The following is an 18,869-nucleotide window of genomic DNA, read 5'->3' as shown; positions in this document are numbered from 1 at the left end:
TCCACAAGGGTGGTGGTATGTAGTTGAACTCTGCCTCCTTTGGACAGGGGAGACGAGAGCACCCTTCTACGTCTGTCCCTTAGCCACAAAGCTTAGGTTAACAGGGTTCACTGCGCGAAGGTGTGGATAGGATTTGAATGTGAGAGGCTGTAAGATCCAGAGAGGGCCTACGTCATGACTGCCTCCTTTTCGTCAGCTGACGCTGACTATGATCCACCCAGTTCGCCAGGTGACGTCAGTGAGTCAAGCATCGCATTCCTTTGAACAGGAGGGAATAGTACCTGATATCTTGAAAATGGCGTTTGTTGTCCCTGTACCAAAGACCAATCCCCATAGGATGGATAACTTACGTCCGATAGCACTTACTTGTATTTTTGCTAAAACTTTTTGCTTGAAGATTTTGTTGCAGACTGGATAATGAAAGACATTAGAACTTCTTTAGACAAACAACAATTTGGTTCACTTATAGGTTCATCAACATCTCATTGTTTAGTCAAGCTATTAAATACCATTTATAATGCCACCGATAACCCACATAATTCTGCAGTCTTACTTGCTACGGATTTCAGTTAAGCTTTTGATAGAGTGGATCATCAGATAGTAATTCAAAAGTTCATTCAACTTGGTGTCAGATCCTCTATTGTGCCATGGATTACCAATTTTTTGTCATCTTGTTTACAGTCAGACCGCTTTTATGGGTTTTTTAATCTAATTGGGAAACTATTGATGCAGGTGTCCCACAAGGCAAGAAAATTGGACCAATCGCTTCCTTAGTTATGATAATTGATTTTGTCACCAACTCGCCTGAGGTTTCGTATTATAAAATATGTTGACGATATGACATTTAGCCAAACCTTTAAGAACCCTGATCAAACTACTACCATGCAAAATGAGTTAGATTGTCTCCAACAATGGACTACAATTAACAATATGAGACTTAACCATCAAAGTGTCAGTCTATCAATATTTGTTTTAAGTGTTCTCCACTTGTAGCACCTACCTTTAACATTGATGGTTCATCAATTAATAAAAGTGGCTGTCTGAAACTCCCAGGAGTACATGTTCAAAGTAACCTTAAATGGGACACCCAGATTGATCAGATGTGCAAATATTTTAACCGCAAGCTTTTTTCTTCGTCAACTCAAGCGGTGTTGTACTCCTGTTAAAGACTAGTTAATGATATACCATGTATGTTAGGCCTACAATTGAATATGCCTGCCCAGTTTGGTTCTCAAGTCTTAGCAAATCTCAAATGGAATGTCTGGAGAAATTACAGCGAAAGGCCCTCAGCATTATCTTAACAAAGGACTTTTGTAGTACGGTCTTTCAGTGAAATTTATTCCCAGTTTGGTTTGTCACCTGTTTCTGTCAGACTTGAATAGCTTTTTGTTAAATTTGGTCAATCACTGATCACTTTAAACAACTACAGAGACTGGCTCCCACCCAACAGAAATAATAATCTCAGAAATACAAACAAACTGTGCTCAATCAAGTATAGAACCAATAGGTACAAAAACAGCCCAATCCCATCCTTGACTACACTTCTCAATACGCTGTACATGCATTTAATTTTTCCATAGCAAGCAGTGCAGTTTTTTTAGTGGAGCTGGCCTCCTTGCGTTTTTGCAGTTTGCATATTGTACATACAGTGTAATCAATTTTGTACATATGTTTATATTTCTAATTTATATTTTTAATGTCTTTTTTGTCTTCTGTAATCACTATCTTTTTTCCTTTTTTTTTTATTAATGAACTGCTGCATAGCTTTAATTTTTGTGAATTGTTATGTATTTTAAACGTGATTCAGCTCTAGGGCTGTGAGGTTTGAATTCTTAATAAACCAATATTAATAATAATAATAATAATAGCGGACTATACATCTGCCATTTGTCTGCACACAAATCAAATGACGCGACAAATTAAATGGTTGTTAACATCAGTAGTTGCACTCTTTTTTTAGGGTTCAGCTTGATTGAATTTTCATTTTGAGAGGATCCTTTGTTGCATAAAGGATTTGTAGGATGTTGCACCGTAGGTGAGTTTTTGCTTGTAATTTTAATGGAAATGGAAAATATCGGCAAAAAAGTGACCATCACCGACCATGGTTTGAAATCCGCATTCTAAGTATGGTTAGTAGTTCCAGCTTTCCTGGCGAATCTCCCCATGTCATGAGTCTAGAAAGCTGGAAATTTCAAGCTATTCCCTCTACCAAAATTGGAAATGTTTCATCCACTGAGCGTGTGTCAACTTTGGCAATGTGCACCGCGGCTGTTGCCTGTCATTCCAAAATCTTTGGAGCTCTCTGCGTGAGGCTTATGTGCGCTCTTCACCCGCGGCCACGTAGTGCATCCGGGTACTTCAGTGAGCTCCAAAGATTTTGGAATGACAGGCAACAGCCGCAGTGCACATTGCCAAAGTTGACGCACACTCAGTGGATGATTAAAGCTCCAGTCTGGTTCCCTGACCCCATTGGCCTTGTGACTATTTTAAGAGGGCCGGGAAACAGTCTGGTAAATATCAGAGACGCCATGCTTTTTCAAAACCGTCGGAATTCCACGTCGAATTACCATGATTTTTGGATAACTAGACCTCTGAAGGTACCGAATTCAACGTTTTTTTGCTATTTAGCAGTCATACTAATTAATAGCTGGGGTGATTTTCAAGTGACAAAATAATTCCAATCTTAAATTGATTTTCGGCTCCCCTAGCAACGGGACTATCCATGCACAGACCATATGCACAATGCGTGACTGATAATACGGAGGTAGTCCAGTATTTCAGTCACATTTATGGGACTGAGGTAACTCCAGCTAGGTTTGTGTTCCTTCCTCCATGGGCTATCTTAGTCCCAGATTGATGTCTTTTCAACATTTTTGCAATGACTGACCTTCATCATGTTCACTGAGATAACATGATGAAAAAAGTGGCGTGAGGATGCAACATTCTTTCCAAAGGTCAAATTTTCTCCAATGAGTAGCCCCATAAATGTGGCCAATTTACTGGACTACCTCCGTAAATAAAGGCCACACTTCCACCATGTACAAAAACATGTCGAACTTTGTCAAATTTTGATTTTCACATTTAGGCTTAGTTTGTAGTTTATTTTTGCTGTAGAAGCATACTCACCCTCTTTACAGGCTAATGATAAGAAAGTGCTGCCTTTTTCACATGTCTAAGATTCGTGAAATTTCATGTTGAACTTTTGATATGCAAACGTGTGCAAATGAATCTGGAAATTTTATGAAAAATAGACATCTGAAAAAGACAGCACTTTCTGATTAGCCTATAAAGAGGGTGAGTATGCTTCTAAAGCAAAAATAAAAGTACCGGTGTTACGCCCCAACTATGGTATTGGTCCCAACTATAGCTGGGATCGTCCCAACTATAGTTGGGACGGTCCCAACTGTAGTTCTGCAGTTGGGCTGGCCCAACTATAGTTGGGACCGTCCCAAATATTGAAATTAGCTATGGGTGGGGCCCATCTATAGTTGGGCCACTATAATCTTTTCATTTTGCGGTCCGAACTATAGTTTACGTTGCTGTACAACTATAAAACATTCCCCGGCTCTGTTACGTCTGACATTTACTTGGGACCATTGAAATTAGCTATGGGTGGGGCCCATCGAAGTTGGGCCACTCCAATCTTTTTATATTACGGTCCAAACTAAACGTTGCTGTACGACTAAAACATTCCCTACAGCTCTGATAAACGTTTGACTTTACTTGGAACCATTGAAATTAGCTACGTGGGGGCCATCTATAGTGGGGCCACTTGCTGTGGTACAACTATATAATTATTAAACATTCCCAGCAGCTCTGAGCTCCGCTGTTCATGTTGCCGATTCATGACAGCATCAGATTCATCCAACGCCACACGGCGAGCGCCTTAACTACAGTTGGGCCGACCCAACTGTCGCACTACAGTTGGGACACGTCCGGACGGTTCCGACTATAGTTGGGATGGTAATCCTTACTTTTAGGACCCCATTCCTATATAGGAAGGGAAAGACTCACCAAAACAGTTGACTAAATGACACTCAAAATTGACATTCTGATATTTCTTGACACATCTGAACAATTGGCAGTGACACCTTCTTGAATATCAGCAGGTTTAATTTTGTGGAAAGAGTGCAGGGCTTTGATTTATGAGGGAAATTAAGGGGTAAAAGACGACGGTGACAACCAGAAAACTGACTCAAATTAAACCAAGATGGCAAACATGAAAGCTCGATGCAATGAAAGCTTGATGCTGATTGGCTGATAAAAAAATAAACATCTTATTTATTTTTTTAGCAGCCAATCAGCATCAAGCTTTCATTATGTAGGGCTTTCACTCGTGTTGTGAGAACTGCAACATGCACCTGGCTGCAAAAAAAGGTAGGAAAGTCACATTTTCGGTGAAAGCGCTTTCAAAATTACAACTAACATGAGTTTATATGAAGAAAAAAGACTGCTTTAGCCTGAAAAAGTCACTTTGGTACTGGACAGTCATCTGCAAAAGTCAGTTTTGAACAGAACTCGTAAAAAATAGAGGTGTCCTCATGGGCGTCGCGAGGGGGGGGCAAGGGGGGGCACTTGCCCCCCCCCCCCCTGGAAAAGCAAAAAAAAAAAAAAAAAAGGAAGAAAAAGAAAAGAAGAAAAAGAAAAGAAAAAAAAAGAGGCGCGAAGACAAAGTGGTGTAAATTTAATGAGTTGGGGGGGGGGGCAAAATGTCCCTGCCCCCCTCTTAAACTGATAAATCGAGAATGTGTTGAGAAATACAAGCATTTTTTGGCCAAAATTTTTTTTGCCCCCCTCTAGAAAAAATCCTGGCGACGCCCATGGGTGTCCTAAAGATAAGGATTACCGTTTGGATCGATGCCATAGTTAGGGCGTAACAGCGGTACAATAACTACAAAGTACAAACTAAGCCTCAATGTGAAAATCAAAATTTGACAAAGTTCTACTTCTACATGTTTTTGTACATATGGTGGAAGTGTGGCCTTTATTTAAGGAGTTAGTCCAGTAAATTGGCCACATTTATGGGGCTATCCTAGCTTGAGTAACTCCAGCTGACATGCTCATATTCATTCACATGCTACATGCTCATATTCATTCACATGCTACATGACATGTGAATGAATATGAGCATGTCAGCTGGAGTTTAGGCAAAATAAAAAAAAAAACATGTTTAGCGTCCTGCCTCTTTGACAAAAAGGAAGGAGGAGGCCCTTTTTTTTTTTTTTTTTTTTTTCAAAATGGCCGCCCGACACATTTTTCAAGACAACGCGGCCGGGCTATTTTTCAAGATGGTTACCAGCTTTTTTCAAAATGGCCGCAACTTGGACTCATTGACTATTTCCACAGCTTTATACACGGTATAACAGTCTAAAAATATGATTTCTTTCGTCAGAGATCGTTAAAATTTATCAAAAAAAAAAAAAAAGGAGGCGGCCTCTAAAAAGGAAGCGGGCGGGGACGCTAAACATGTTTTTTTTTTACTTCGCCTTAAGCTATAGACCCGTGAACATGGCTTTGTATACAACGCCACGCGCTTCCGTCGGGTAAATACAAGCGACAGCATTCTATCTTTTGATCCGCTACATATAACCATGTATAATTTTGCCCATAGGTATATCACTTACTTGTTGGGCCTCCTGTGAATTTCCGCGAGTGTTGGATCTGGCATTGCCAAGAAATTTGATGTAAAGTACGGCACAACTTTGTGACAACGAATGTTTTCAAAATGATCAGAAAATCAAAGACAGGCGTGACACTCTGGTACCCCGAGTTTCGCATGTGCAAAACGTAAGAAGTATCACCATTGGGTACCCGACTAACCGTCTTACATGGCAGGATGACCGTAATACCACGTAAAATTCTGCTAAATCCACTTCGAAAGTCCGCCAAATCACCCAGTTTATATTGCTGTTCCATTGTCATGATTGTGCAAGGGTTTGTTTTAAGGATCTTTAAAAAAATGAAGGTTTTTCAAACCAAATGTGCCATATTTCTTTCCAATCTTTTTCATTTCCCTTCATCTTCATAATTCTGCCGAAAAAAATATTCTGCTGAGTTTCTGTACAACTCATTTTTGTATGCAAATATTCTGTCAAATGTAGCCGAAATTCGGCTAGAACGGTCACTCCATTTTAGTAACCGCGGATAACAATAGAGTGTTTTTACTATAGACTGAAGCGTGGCTATGCAATAGCTAGCTTGAGTAACTCCAGCTGACATGCTCCATATTCATTCACATGTGAATGAATATGGAGCATGTCAGCTGGCATGGCTGGAGTTACTCAAGTCAAGCTATGCAATAGCCCCATAAATGTGGCCTATTTACTGGACTGCCTCCGTAAACATAGGCCACACATCCACATGTACAAAAATCGTGTCGACGGAGCCAAATTTTGATTTTCACATTTAGGCTTAGTTTGTAGGGTTTTTTTGCTTTAGAAGCATACTCACCCTCTTTACAGGCTAATCAGAAAGTGCTGCCTTTTTCAGATGTCTAATTTTTGTGAAATTTCATGTTGAAATTTTGATACGCAAACGTGTAAAAATGAATCTGGAAATTTCACGAAAAATATACATCTGAAAAAGGCAGCACTTTCTGATTAGCCTGTAAAGCGGGTGAGTATGCTTCTAAAGCAAAAAAAACCTACAAACTAAGCCTAAATGTGAAAATCAAAATTTGGCTCCGTCGACACGATTTTTGTACATGTGGATGTGTGGCCTATGTTTACGGAGGCAGTCCAGTAAATAGGCCACATTTATGGGGCTAGCTATGCAATAGCCACGTTCACGGGTCTACTCAAGCTAGCCTAGGGCTATCCAATAAGTAGAAAAACATTGTTACCCTCTTTTTCATTGGCGACTTCTCCGTTATGTTTGCGCCGAAGTGAAATGCACGTCTTTCCTGCTAGACTGTACTACTATTACTAGTTATAATATCAGCACCATATGGCATGCATAGCATGTACATGTACTGGCCAACCAAAGATCCGCCGCTACTATACTATACTGTACTTTCTTGTGTGTATATTATTTTACCCACGTACTTATAACGACAGGGGGCGCAATTTGGAACACCATTAAGGTGACTTCAAGGCAGTGATGTAGTGCCTTGATGCTGGGCCTTGGCCTTAAGGCTACCTTAAGGCTGGATTTTAGGGCCTTGGCCTTGGCCTCGAGGCTTGAGGGCAAAAGCCTTGGCCTTGGCCTTGGCCTTGAGGGTTCAGGGCCTTGCAATTTTGAGTCAAGGCTCTTCAAGGCCCATAGATTTTTGCATTTTCCAGATAAATCTGTTCGAAATTTTGCTGTTACCATTTTAATCGTATTACCATGGAGGAGGGAAGCACCCTATAGATTTGTGTGTTGGGCACACTTCCACTTTTGTAGCATCACGTTTTGTTACCATTGTAGTATATTTGCTGCAAAACTATTCCGTACACTTGTGGGGCTAATATGATGATCACTTTAATTGCATATAACTATGGAATAGATCTGATAGGTTGTATATGTCTCCCTGATATAAGATTTGCATGTATCTGTTTAAGATAATCCTGATATTTCTGACCATGTTGGGCCAGCAAATAAAAATTTCCCATATCAGTTTCTTGGATCCCTTTTTTGTTACACTTGGGAGAATTGTGTGTCAATATAGAAGTAAATCATTATTTTGTTTAGTTAAACCATATTGAAGACCTGAACTTATACTTTAATAGATACAGTGCAGTCATAAAACGGTGTAGGCCTATGCGAGCATGTTGATTGCAATTAAAGAAATGTTGTTCTTCGTAACGAGCAATAAGGGCGGATCCAGGGGGGCCAAAAGGGGCCATCCCCCCCCCCCAAAAAAAACCCGAAACCATTTTCTTTTATGTGACGTCGTAATAAAGGCTGGCAATGAGTACACCACCATCTTTTTCTCAAAAAACCTTCGGTTAAAATGGTCAGAAATTGCTTCAAATCGCACCACAGAGTATCTCGAATCCAAAAACTTTTCGGGGCCCTTAAGCGGGCCCCGAAGCCCAAGCCGTAATTTTTTGACCCACTTTTTTGGGGGGGACCAAAATTTCTTTGCCCCCCCCCCCCAAATTGTGTTCTGGATCCGCCCTTGCGTAATGATGTGTCACTCATGTGACTATAATTAGTTCTATATCAGTGGTCATTTCATAAGACAGGGCCTTGGCCTTGGCCTTGGCCTTGAGGGTTAAGCCTTGGCCTTGGCCTCGAGGCTTGAGGGTCAAAGCCTTGGCCTTGGCCTTGGCCTTGAGGGTAAAAGCCTTGGCCTTGGCCTTGAGGGTCAAAGCCTTTGCTCCAACACTGCTTCAAGGACGTGAGATCAATGGTGCGTACGCATGTGCGTACGTACATTAACAGAGGACACTCATTATCTTTTTGTACAGGGCCCGATGAAACGCTAGGGAAAGGCGCCCCTAGCGTTGGATAGGTAAACGCGTATGAGGTCTTTCTAATGGAGTTCAATGGAGGCTTCAGAGAAACAGGAATATTGCAGGTAAGTACTTAATTCGGGAATTACACAAATCCCGCTTATCAATACGCCATTTCAGATACTTTCTAGAAGGTCGTGATTTTTATATCATAACTGATCACAAACCTTTGATTTACGCATTCAACGCAAAGCCAGATCGCTACTCACCGAGAGAAATTCGTCATCTAGACTACATATCTCAATTCAGTACCGACATACGCCACATTAAAGGCAAAGAAAACGTTGTAGCAGATGCTCTCTCAAGGTATGACGTGAACTCACTTAATCACACAAGCCTATCAAACACAATTGTGGATTTTGACCAAATAGCACTTAAGCAGAAGACAGAGCTAATTAAGCTACGTGAATCGTCTAGTCTTCATTTTGAAGAATCATTGCCTATTCTAACATCACATAATACCATTATTTGTGATACTGGTCAACCACGCCCATATATTCCATCAGTGTTTAGGCATGATATATTTGATTCACTCTATGGTCTATCCCATCCAGGCATTAGAGCAACACAACGCTTAGTAACTCAAAGATTTGTATGGCCTTTTATCAATAAAGATGTTCGAAATTGCAGTGGACCAAACATTGCATTCAATGTCAACGTGCCAAGGTACATCGTCACACAGTGACTCCGATAGGTACCTTTGCAACACCTGACGCTCGTTTCAAATACATATTGATATCGTCGGTCCCTTGCCTCCATCTAATGGTTTTTCATACTTTCTTACATGAATAGACCGATTCACCAGGTGGCCCGTAGCAATACCAATTTCTAACATTACTGCAGAAATAGTTGCAAATGCTTTTGTCAGCAATTGGATAGCCACATTTGGCGTCCCTACTATAATTACTACTGATAGAGGTAGCCAGTTTGAATCAAATCTTTTCAAGCATCTATCACAACTACTAGGTACAAAACGTATTCGCACCACTGCTTACCATCCAGCTGCAAATGGATTAGTTGAACGATTTCATCGTTCCCTCAAATCAGCTTTAAAACAGATGGACTGAGTCATTGCCACTCATATTACTTAGTCTTCGTTCATCTCTGAAAGCCGATCTTAGATGTAGTGCTGCAGAGCTAGTTTTTGGTTCCACTCTTCGATTACCAGGAGAGTTAGTAGTACCTGTCACAAATTTTGATAGCCTAGACCCTGCCAGTTATGTTGACCGATTACGTCATCAAATGTCTGAACTTAAACCGAAATCAACTAGACCTAACCAACACCCTAGTCAAGTATCTAATGATTTGTTTACCTGTACACATGTTTTCATGCGTGTAGACGCTGTCAAAAAGCCACTGCAACCTCCTTATAATGGTCCATATCGCGTCATTGACAGAAGAAATAAATATTTCATTCTTGACATCAATGGTAAACATGATTCAATTAGTATTGATAGGTTAAAGGTTGCCCGTACTGATTTCGAGTCCAAAACACCAACTCGAGTTCAACAAAGTGATCAGAAACAATTTGCTCCATCAAGCATTATACTCCAGACAAATCATATAGATTCACTCGTTCTGGACGGCGTGTACGCTGGCCAGGCAGATATTTGCATACAGTCTTTGTAAATAAATTTTAAAAAAATTGTAAATACTTTGGTAATTCAATATTTTTTTTAATATCGATCACATTTTTGCGTTACTGTGATCTAGAAGGGGGCTACTGTAGTGAAATTCCTACAGCAGCTGTATATATTATGTGCAGTCCTGGCCGAAGAAATAAAAAGTCAGTTAAGTCCTTTTTTGTTCCGAGTTCTGCCCTAGTGGCCAAGGCATTTTTGAGTTCTATTGCCCATTGTGTTCAGTTCTTTGGACTGGGCAGGGCAGGGCATTCCATTCTACGCGTCGGTATATAAACCAGGAGTGCATGCTTTCACCACCCCGCGCTCCCCCCACTCCTGCCTCCATGCTTTACCGAACTGTCACTGCTTGTTTGTTTTTTGGCATATCTTTCTTTTTGTCTCTCGCAGCTCTCACGAAGTGTCTTTGTTTTTTTTGCTGATTAGCCTACTGTTCTGTAACGCAGAAGTATTGCTTATGGCACAAAGGGCACTAGTTTGCCGAACGTGCCATTACATCACATCAACAACAACAACAATTTCACCACCCCACTCCTTCCTTCCTTCCTTCCTTCCTTCCATGGAGTGCAGTCCTCAAAAGATGAGTAGAGACTTAACAGTGTTATAGTCGTCTACTCTACAGTTCCAGTCGCCATTTTTATGCCATATGTGTCCGGATACGGGAATAGGAACCATTAGGTAGTGTTTGCCCCTTACAGTGACTGTTCCCGTGGAAGGACACACTACTTTTTGTATATACGCCTGTAAATAAATATCATCGACCAAACCAAGAGAAGTTTGACGAACAACCAGGAGTCCAGAAGAAGCCGCTGCAAGTTTAGAGCGCAGACTCCAGATATTAATTTAGGGTAAATATTTATAATATAACTTAGTCCCTAAAACTCGCCCTGTATACTTCAAAGTCGGTAGTCAAGGCGCCGACGCAAGAACTGCTTGACCAACTAATCGATCTGCTGTTGTAGAAGTTTGCAAACGTAGTATACAAATAATGAATGTTGGTGAGTGCGATGGTAAGAATAATTTCATGAGGTGACAGATGAAATGTTCCATTCCACGAGGCGAAGCCGAGTGGAATGGAACATTTCATCTGTCACCGAATGAAATTATTCTTTTCATTGTACGAACGTGAAACATTCATTATTTGTTTTATATAACACCTGAATAAACCCTTGTCATCTGATTGGTTGACTTTTAATAGCCAATTCATTCAGGTTAAAAACTGTTTAAAAGTTCGACAAGTTCATCATATTTATATTAATGCAAACTGTTCGACAGGTTAAGAACAATCATATTCAATTTATCTCGATTTAAAGCAGCGCCACCACCAGCAGCAGTGACACCGTCCTTGTTCTCTCAAATTGTAGTTATTAGTAAATCCAAAATAATTAATTGTAATATTGATAAAATCAACTAACAGCGAGACCAGCAGTATTGTAACTTCAACTCAATCTACTCTTGATTGCTGTAGGGTCTCTGATTCTTGAACATCTTCAGGGTAGCTCCAAACTGTAGCTTGTTGCTCAGCTACAAGAAGGTGTAAATAAAAGAAAATAATGTAAGTATTTTTCATGGAATGCATCCCAACATGCAGCGGCAGCGATTTCCAAAAGGTTACCCCCAATTTTTTCAGCCTGTAAAATAATTACAAAAGGTTAACCCACTTTTATTTCTTTCCATGAATTATTTTCATAAAGGTTACCCACAATTTTTGTGGCCCATTTATCACCCAGTTTTTTCACTGGTCAGGTGACCTGAATTCATAATAAATTTTGCTCGGTTCCATAAATGTAATAACTCCGAGGGTGAACGTGCATTTTCAATTTTTGGAGGGATACAATTTGTTCCATGTCTTGTTTGATAGTTGGATGATGGCATTCATCAGAAAATCTAGGGAATGTGCTCCCTGAGAATTTTTTTTAGAGTTTCGGATGATCTAGGTGCCTTCTGATGCAATCTAGAACTTACAACGTACAAAGAAATGACCCTCATTATTAGGGGGGGGGGGGGGGCATTGCCATAGGGGTCCCCTCAACCAAAAATATTGGGGGAGGGATCGCTGCCCATGCCCATGCCAACATGGGGACCCGGGCTCGTGAAAACGTACCTAGTTTCACTTGCGGTTTGAGTCAAGAGTGAATAACATAGGGTCCAATCTTGAGGAATACTCATGTTTACCTTCAAGCGGAATTAGATTTCAATGTCTTTAATGTACTCTTGAGAGTTTTAAAAAAAGTTTTGGAAGTTTGGCATTACAATTAAATGAAAACTGATACACAAATGTAAACATACCAGGAACAAATCCTTCAGACTCATCATCTCAGGTGCAGTTATGTTGCTCTTGACATCCTGTTCAATAAAAACAACAAAATAGATTTGCGAGAGTACATGTTTTGCACATTTCAAGAATTTTGTTCACGTGTCTTTGGCTATTTCACAGTCTATTTTTAGATTTCATGCTTCTTTTGCAGTGCATCATACAATTACAAATGTGTAGTATGATATCATTGTAGTGTGAAGCTTGACTGCACAACACTGTGGCTAACAAGTGTTTGTTTTTCTTTCTGGTGAGAACGCTGACATGCAGGTCACATGCAGGTATGAAATTGGTGGTTTAAATGTGGAATACATATTTGTATAACTTGTGGCTAATAAAATTCACAAGCATGACAAGTGATTGCAACTACATGTACAGGAATGAAATACATGTAACATTTTTGCATCATATATACATTTGTTCTTTTTTGTTTTTTATTTACACTGACCCAACAAAGTAACATTACAGCTCAACAAGAAATAAACTTTAATTTACTTTTGGCAATTAGGCCTCAGATTGCCAATTGAAGACCAGCTTCCCTGACTTTTCCTTCTTCATAGACTCCTGGAGTTATCTTTGGCATTTTTTGGGAGTTCCTCTCTTGCTTACCGTAGATAATAATTTTTGCAGGAATTCATCAGTTCTGTTTTATTGAAGCTGGTTCCTGACCTGAAAGTAATTAAATCCACAGACTAGTTGAAGCTTTTGGTAAATGTATGGGTGAAAACGTAAGTGCCAAGGGTTGGCTTAGCCCTAGCTCCTAAGCTTCTGGTTCCAAGATACTTGGCACTTGAATGGGGCTAGTTTAGCCAGAGTATAGGGCATGACTAACTGATTATAAACCTAAACTGGAGTTACTACTCAGGGAGTAGGGTAGGCTGCATTAATTCTAAGTGTGAATATTTAGTACATGCACTTGTGCTATTTCGTCCAAAACAACAAAAGAAACACCAGTATAATTCATAAAGAGAATATATACAGCATTTGCTACACTGACAAAAAAATGAGGAAATCATAGATCATAGTCTAGCTTTGGCTTTGCATGTTTATCCTAGGGCTAGGGCCACTCCAAACTGGCCCTAAACTGGGGCTAGTACTAGAAGAACAAACTCACATTCATTAGAGGAAGCCATCTGGCCACATTAGCTTACACATTGTTATTTTATTGCTCATTATTGTTGACCCAAATTGTCCACGACGCGTCGACGAGGCTTATCAAAGTCTTTTCATTTTTCAAAGGCAACTTTCTCTGCCTTTGTTACTTTGTTAGCTCTAAAAACGGGTGAAGTGAAGGCTCAAAAAGTGCATAAAATCTCCATCATGCCGTGGTAATTCTTATTAATATAACATCCTTAACATTATCTTCACACTATACCTTAATTCCTACAAATTTGGGAGTTCATATGATAACTATTTTTGCCGTAATTTATCGAGAAAAATCCATACGTGAACTTACCATTTTGACGTGTGATGCAGGAACGCCGTGCGAGTACGTGAAAATTTACCGCACAGAATGATGACGTCGTAATACACAACTTCTCCGAGCGCACACGCATCCCGGCCCGTACCTGCATCGTTTTCTAATGGTCCCTAGTAAGAACGTGTCCCGGACGCTGAATTCAAGCCCAATTCAAAACATGATTCAGCAAATTTTGATTTGAAATCGAGAAATCGCGGAGGAACTTCCTATGAGAGTGATGAATGAGCACTGTAAAATAGGCATCCTAAGCTTGAGATCGATGGTCTTCAACTGGTCGTCCAGAATTAACAAAATTAATGCTTGACTGCTGTGATTTATCCATTTTGAAGTGATGGTAAGGAATGAACCGGTCAACGGTCGGAGGTTGACGACGGAACGGAGATCTCCGTTTACTTACAGGTACCATGAAAAGTGGATACAGAAACTGACCTTGAAGTTATCTGTTCTTCTGTACCTCTAGATCAAGGATATACTCGCGTGATGACTCGTGTATCTAATGGGGACTTAACTTTGAAAACTGATAACATTTCCAAGCGGTAGCCTAAATTGTATCAATGGTCCATGGCCATGGGTAATGATTGTGTGACAAGTAACCATTGCAATGGTGTTAAAAGTGTTAAAGACGGCCTACGAGAAATAAATGTGCACATGACACTAAGGAACTGACTGGAAAATCATACACAGTTAGTTATTTTGGGATGCGTTGTCTGAAGGATTAAGCTGATTGCCCGCTCTTCCTCGGCTTGAAGACGACTTGTAAGATTGCCGGCCAGCAAAACCCTTGTACAAGTATGTCGGCTTGTAAGGCGTCGAAAACGGCCAGTTTCTTGACGCTCTAAACACAGCTTCGTAAGGGGAGAAGCGCTTATCTTTGGAGGAACTTGAACTTGGCCCTTACCACTGGTAACTTTCGCGGCTAGCTTATTGACCTTTTCCGTCTGCTCAATATATCCATCAGTGAAGAGCCGAAGAGGTCGCCCAAAAAAATGGATTCCGCTTAAGGGTATCACATTTCTTATCAACGATGTCATCAAATACGTTGACGGGTTGTTACGAGGCCGTGGTTGGCAGAGCCTAAAATAATTAGGCCTGAAGAAGTTAAGTCCAAAACCATGTCCTTGTTAATTACATTGGGCCGTTCGAAATCAGCTGCTGCCTCAAATAAGTGCAGAAGTGGCAAAGCTGCCTTCAGAGCGTATAACCTTGTGCAGTTAGTTAGTCTGTCATCTAGGGCACCAATGGAAGGATTTACCTGTTTAAAAAAACTTTCTTGATACCGGCCGGCAACTCTGGAGCAGAGAAATCTTTATCTTGCTCTATACGGGAACCGCAAAGGACGACAATCTTCCTTGTCTTTCGGTAAAAGCTTATGAGTTCTCAGTTCCTCCAACCATTAAATTTTAATCACATCAAACCGTCACCGACACCACTAAGTAACACCCATCAACATACCAGTAAAAACCAGCAATCGGAGAAAACGGCTACTAAAGTTGAACGCCTTCTTAAACAACAATTTGCGTCAAAACGACAGAGTATTTTCAGTTGGGTTTCTCGTTGTGGACACTTCATGAATTGAATTTATTAAATCTGCTGTTTTTCACCCGTTTGTGTATAAATAAACAAGAAATAAGAGGAAAAAGATGAGTGTTAGTTCGTGAAACCGAAAAGGCTGCGAAACTGTAAATTTTCGTTTTCACGAAGTAACACTCTTCAATGTATTCAACACAAGGAAAGTGCAACTTCAGGTCAGCGCGCGCGCGCTCATACAACTTGTTACAAGAAGAGTGTTACTTCGTGAAAACGTTTTTGCTCACTTATGAGCAGAGTGCGCGCCATGCATTGCAATGGTAAATGGAACTTGAGTGTTACTTCGTGAAAATGAAAATTGTCACTTTTGCGTAAAAGTTGCCATGGATACTGAGCGTAATTATTAAAGTAAAGCTCTTGAAGCTTTGAAACTTCGTGCAATGATGGGCCTTGATGAATAATGTTAAAAAAATATTTAAAAAATAAAAATCGAAAAAAAATATGGTTTAACACGGTAGAGTGTTACTTCGTGGTGTCGGTGAATGTGATTACGTCGTGTGACAAGAAAAAGGACGTTAGCAGCCCAGGCACGCAAAAAGTATTTTGGAGATAATCGAGTTGAAAGGTTTTGTGCTGCCATTTCTAGATTAAAAATCACATGTAAGGTTGAAATTTTGACTGATGACATTCGTTAATAATTAAAATCATATCGTTCATTTTTATGTCAAAATATTACTTAATTGCGAAGTTATTTCAATTTTTATGCTAACGACCTTTTATCGGGAACTTCCCAAGCCTTAAACGTACGCTTAAGCGGCATGTTAAATCCTTACGTCCTAGGCCTTTTGCCGGGAACAAAATTGGCTTTGCGTACCCACTTGAGTGGGACGTTAGCTGCGCGCTTCGAACATTGTTAATTACGTCAGAATTACGTAGCCCCTTGAGACAATATGTATATCAAATCATAAATCGCACCACGATCTGACCTATCTCAGTTTTTGCCATTTCGAGAAAAACGCGTTTCAAGTTGGGCCTATTTTGCATCCACTCTTTCACCCAGAACACTAATTTTTGTTGACTCAGTTTTTATATATAATAAAGTTGGATAGTTGAATTATGATTTTAAATTGTTTCTAAGGCAAAAACTAATCATTACCAGGTGAAAAATAGGCGCCAAATCCATAATTCACTTCGTGAAAATGTCATTTTCATATTTCATGCGCGCGAACGGCGACCTATCTAGATAGGTCACTTCGTGAACATTTAATTTTCATTTTTCATGCGCGCGAACGGCGACCTATCCAGATAGGTCACTTCGTGAAACGAACAATTTCTCTGTGGCTGATAGTGACTTATGTCATATGCGCATGCGCGCGCGGACCTCTTCACGTTAAGTCATATGGAGGTTCGTTGCAATCTGTTATTTTTTATATTAATATTATTGTTATTAGAGATTAATAAGCTCTTACAAATTAAAACGCTGTTATAATGAAGGAAATTAGAAAATGAATTCCAATATATACGGGGTGCATAGAAACTTGTTGAATACATTGTGTATACCTCCTAGTAATAATTCTTGAACGAATTCATTGTAAAGGTGTACTTTTATTCCATTATTTTTTATTCTTATCTGTAAAAAAATCGAGAAATAAAATCCGTGGACAAAACAGGTATTTTGTTTAAACAACACTCACAAGTTCAAGTTACACGTACATGTACACTCTCATAAACGTACATGTACACTCTCATAATCTTCAAATCTTTGTTTTCTATTTTTTTTATTCTTCAAGGTGTACTTTCTCATTATTTAAACCTATTATTCCCTAAAACAGCAAGTTTCTGCAGATACTTTGTAAGCCTCCCCCTTAAAAAAAAATAATGATATATCTCAATGACATACATTTAAAAAAAAAAAAATCGGCTGCATTTTAATTAATGCTCAAAACGTCAAAACTGAATATAAATAGGATGTTTAGTCGCGTTAATACAATAAAGATTTTGTTTTTTTGAGACTATCAGAACAGGCCATATTTAAGGGCCACTCAAGGGATAGAAAAGTAAATCTAAGAAACAAATTAATTATGTAGAAAGACAAGTACTGCCTTGATGTTTGAACTGGGACTGACCATAATCAAAAGGAAAGCATGATGCAGGTCTGATGTAAAGAGTTCAACAGAGAGGCAGTGCAAAGAGTTGTTCTCAGCAATCTTTCAAATTTACAAATAAGGGCTTTACTTGAAACGTTCTTAGCAATAAATTTCCTTTATTTGTTCTTAATTACTGTTTTTAGGTTTTAGATTACTTCAAACTATAGGTGCATAAATGAAATAGTGCGAGAACTGACAATAAAAGAGGTATCTCTTAATATTTCAAGATAAGTCTGGCATTAGTGAAGGATGTAGATCAAAGGTGATAACAGTGACGGCTAAGGAACAGCTCCTGGTTCAAAGATTGTGGAGTTACAAGCACAACACATCGAAAATCTGGAGAAATGCACACATAAAAGAATAGAAATACATTCACTCAACATTTTATCGGCAATCAGTAGTCGCCCTTTGTTTTAAGGCTGAGCATTTTCCCGTTACATTCCGAGGCAGACTGTGGCAGGTGGTTCATGCATTCAGTAATCAATACTTTTTTATTAACTTTAAATTTAGAATGTACATGAACATTTATTTGGATTTTTTTCTTTTAATATAGTCGACATGGAAAATCAATATAAAACAATTACAGTTTATTGATAAATCATTCAGAATGTGTTTCATGTCTGGTGTCACTATCCTTGCAGTCTGTGTCTTTTTTAGATTTTCACGTTTTGCAATATTAACTAAAACAAATCATAGCAACTGAATTTAACTTTTTTTGCACCCCATTTATATTCTTTTTGTTATCTGCATAGACTTTAGAATTGTAGCAAGACTGGAGTACTAAATCAACATTTAAAAAGAGAGAAACGAAGCACAAAACGTAAAAACGAAGAACAGACGCAATGCTCTTTTTGATCTAAGCCGGGCAGTATAAAACCAAAATAAAAAGCAGCAAAAGTATGAAAGGTTAAATAATAACCTTTATGTTAAAAACATTGCTTAGATTCATGCTCCAGGAATCGATCACTTTCCTTTCAACGAAGCATTTTCAAAACTTCATTCAATTATGTAGACGAATGGTGCTCTGTATAAACTTTTGGCTGCAATTAACCACTGAGACATCCACATTCTGTAACACAAACAAACAAACCAAACCAATCACGAATCATAATATTAAAAAAGCAACCTTAGTTTGGCCCTTTTATTTAATAAATATTTTCCCGAAAGGACAGTCAGTGAATCAACGTAAATATCAACCGAGATGTCATTAAAAAGCACTACCTGGGGAGCCAGACCACAGACAATAAGATCAACTGCCCTAGCACTCTGCTACTCTGCTGCAGAATATGCATGCCCTGTATGGGAAAGGTCAACTCATGCAAA

At 39.3% G+C, this 18,869-nt stretch overlaps 1 protein-coding gene across 1 annotated transcript in view; it reads right to left on the bottom strand.

Annotated features, from left to right (window-relative positions):
• LOC119735321 (DDRGK domain-containing protein 1-like) overlaps positions 1-7,025 on the bottom strand; it is a 35,845-nt gene extending 28,820 nt beyond the window's left edge. The window contains exon 1 of the mRNA XM_038209022.1: positions 6,842-7,025. The gene's annotated coding sequence lies outside the window, so the exon portion shown is untranslated. The remainder of the gene's footprint in view (positions 1-6,841) is intronic.
• Between the last annotated feature and the right edge of the window lie 11,844 nt (positions 7,026-18,869).

The sequence above is a fragment of the Patiria miniata genome, unplaced genomic scaffold (genome assembly GCF_015706575.1).
Source record: "Patiria miniata isolate m_02_andy unplaced genomic scaffold, ASM1570657v1 HiC_scaffold_10, whole genome shotgun sequence".
Lineage (NCBI taxonomy): Eukaryota > Metazoa > Echinodermata > Asteroidea > Valvatida > Asterinidae > Patiria > Patiria miniata.
The sequence above is the reverse complement of the archived record's forward strand: the minus strand, read 5'-3'. Positions and strand labels throughout refer to the sequence as shown.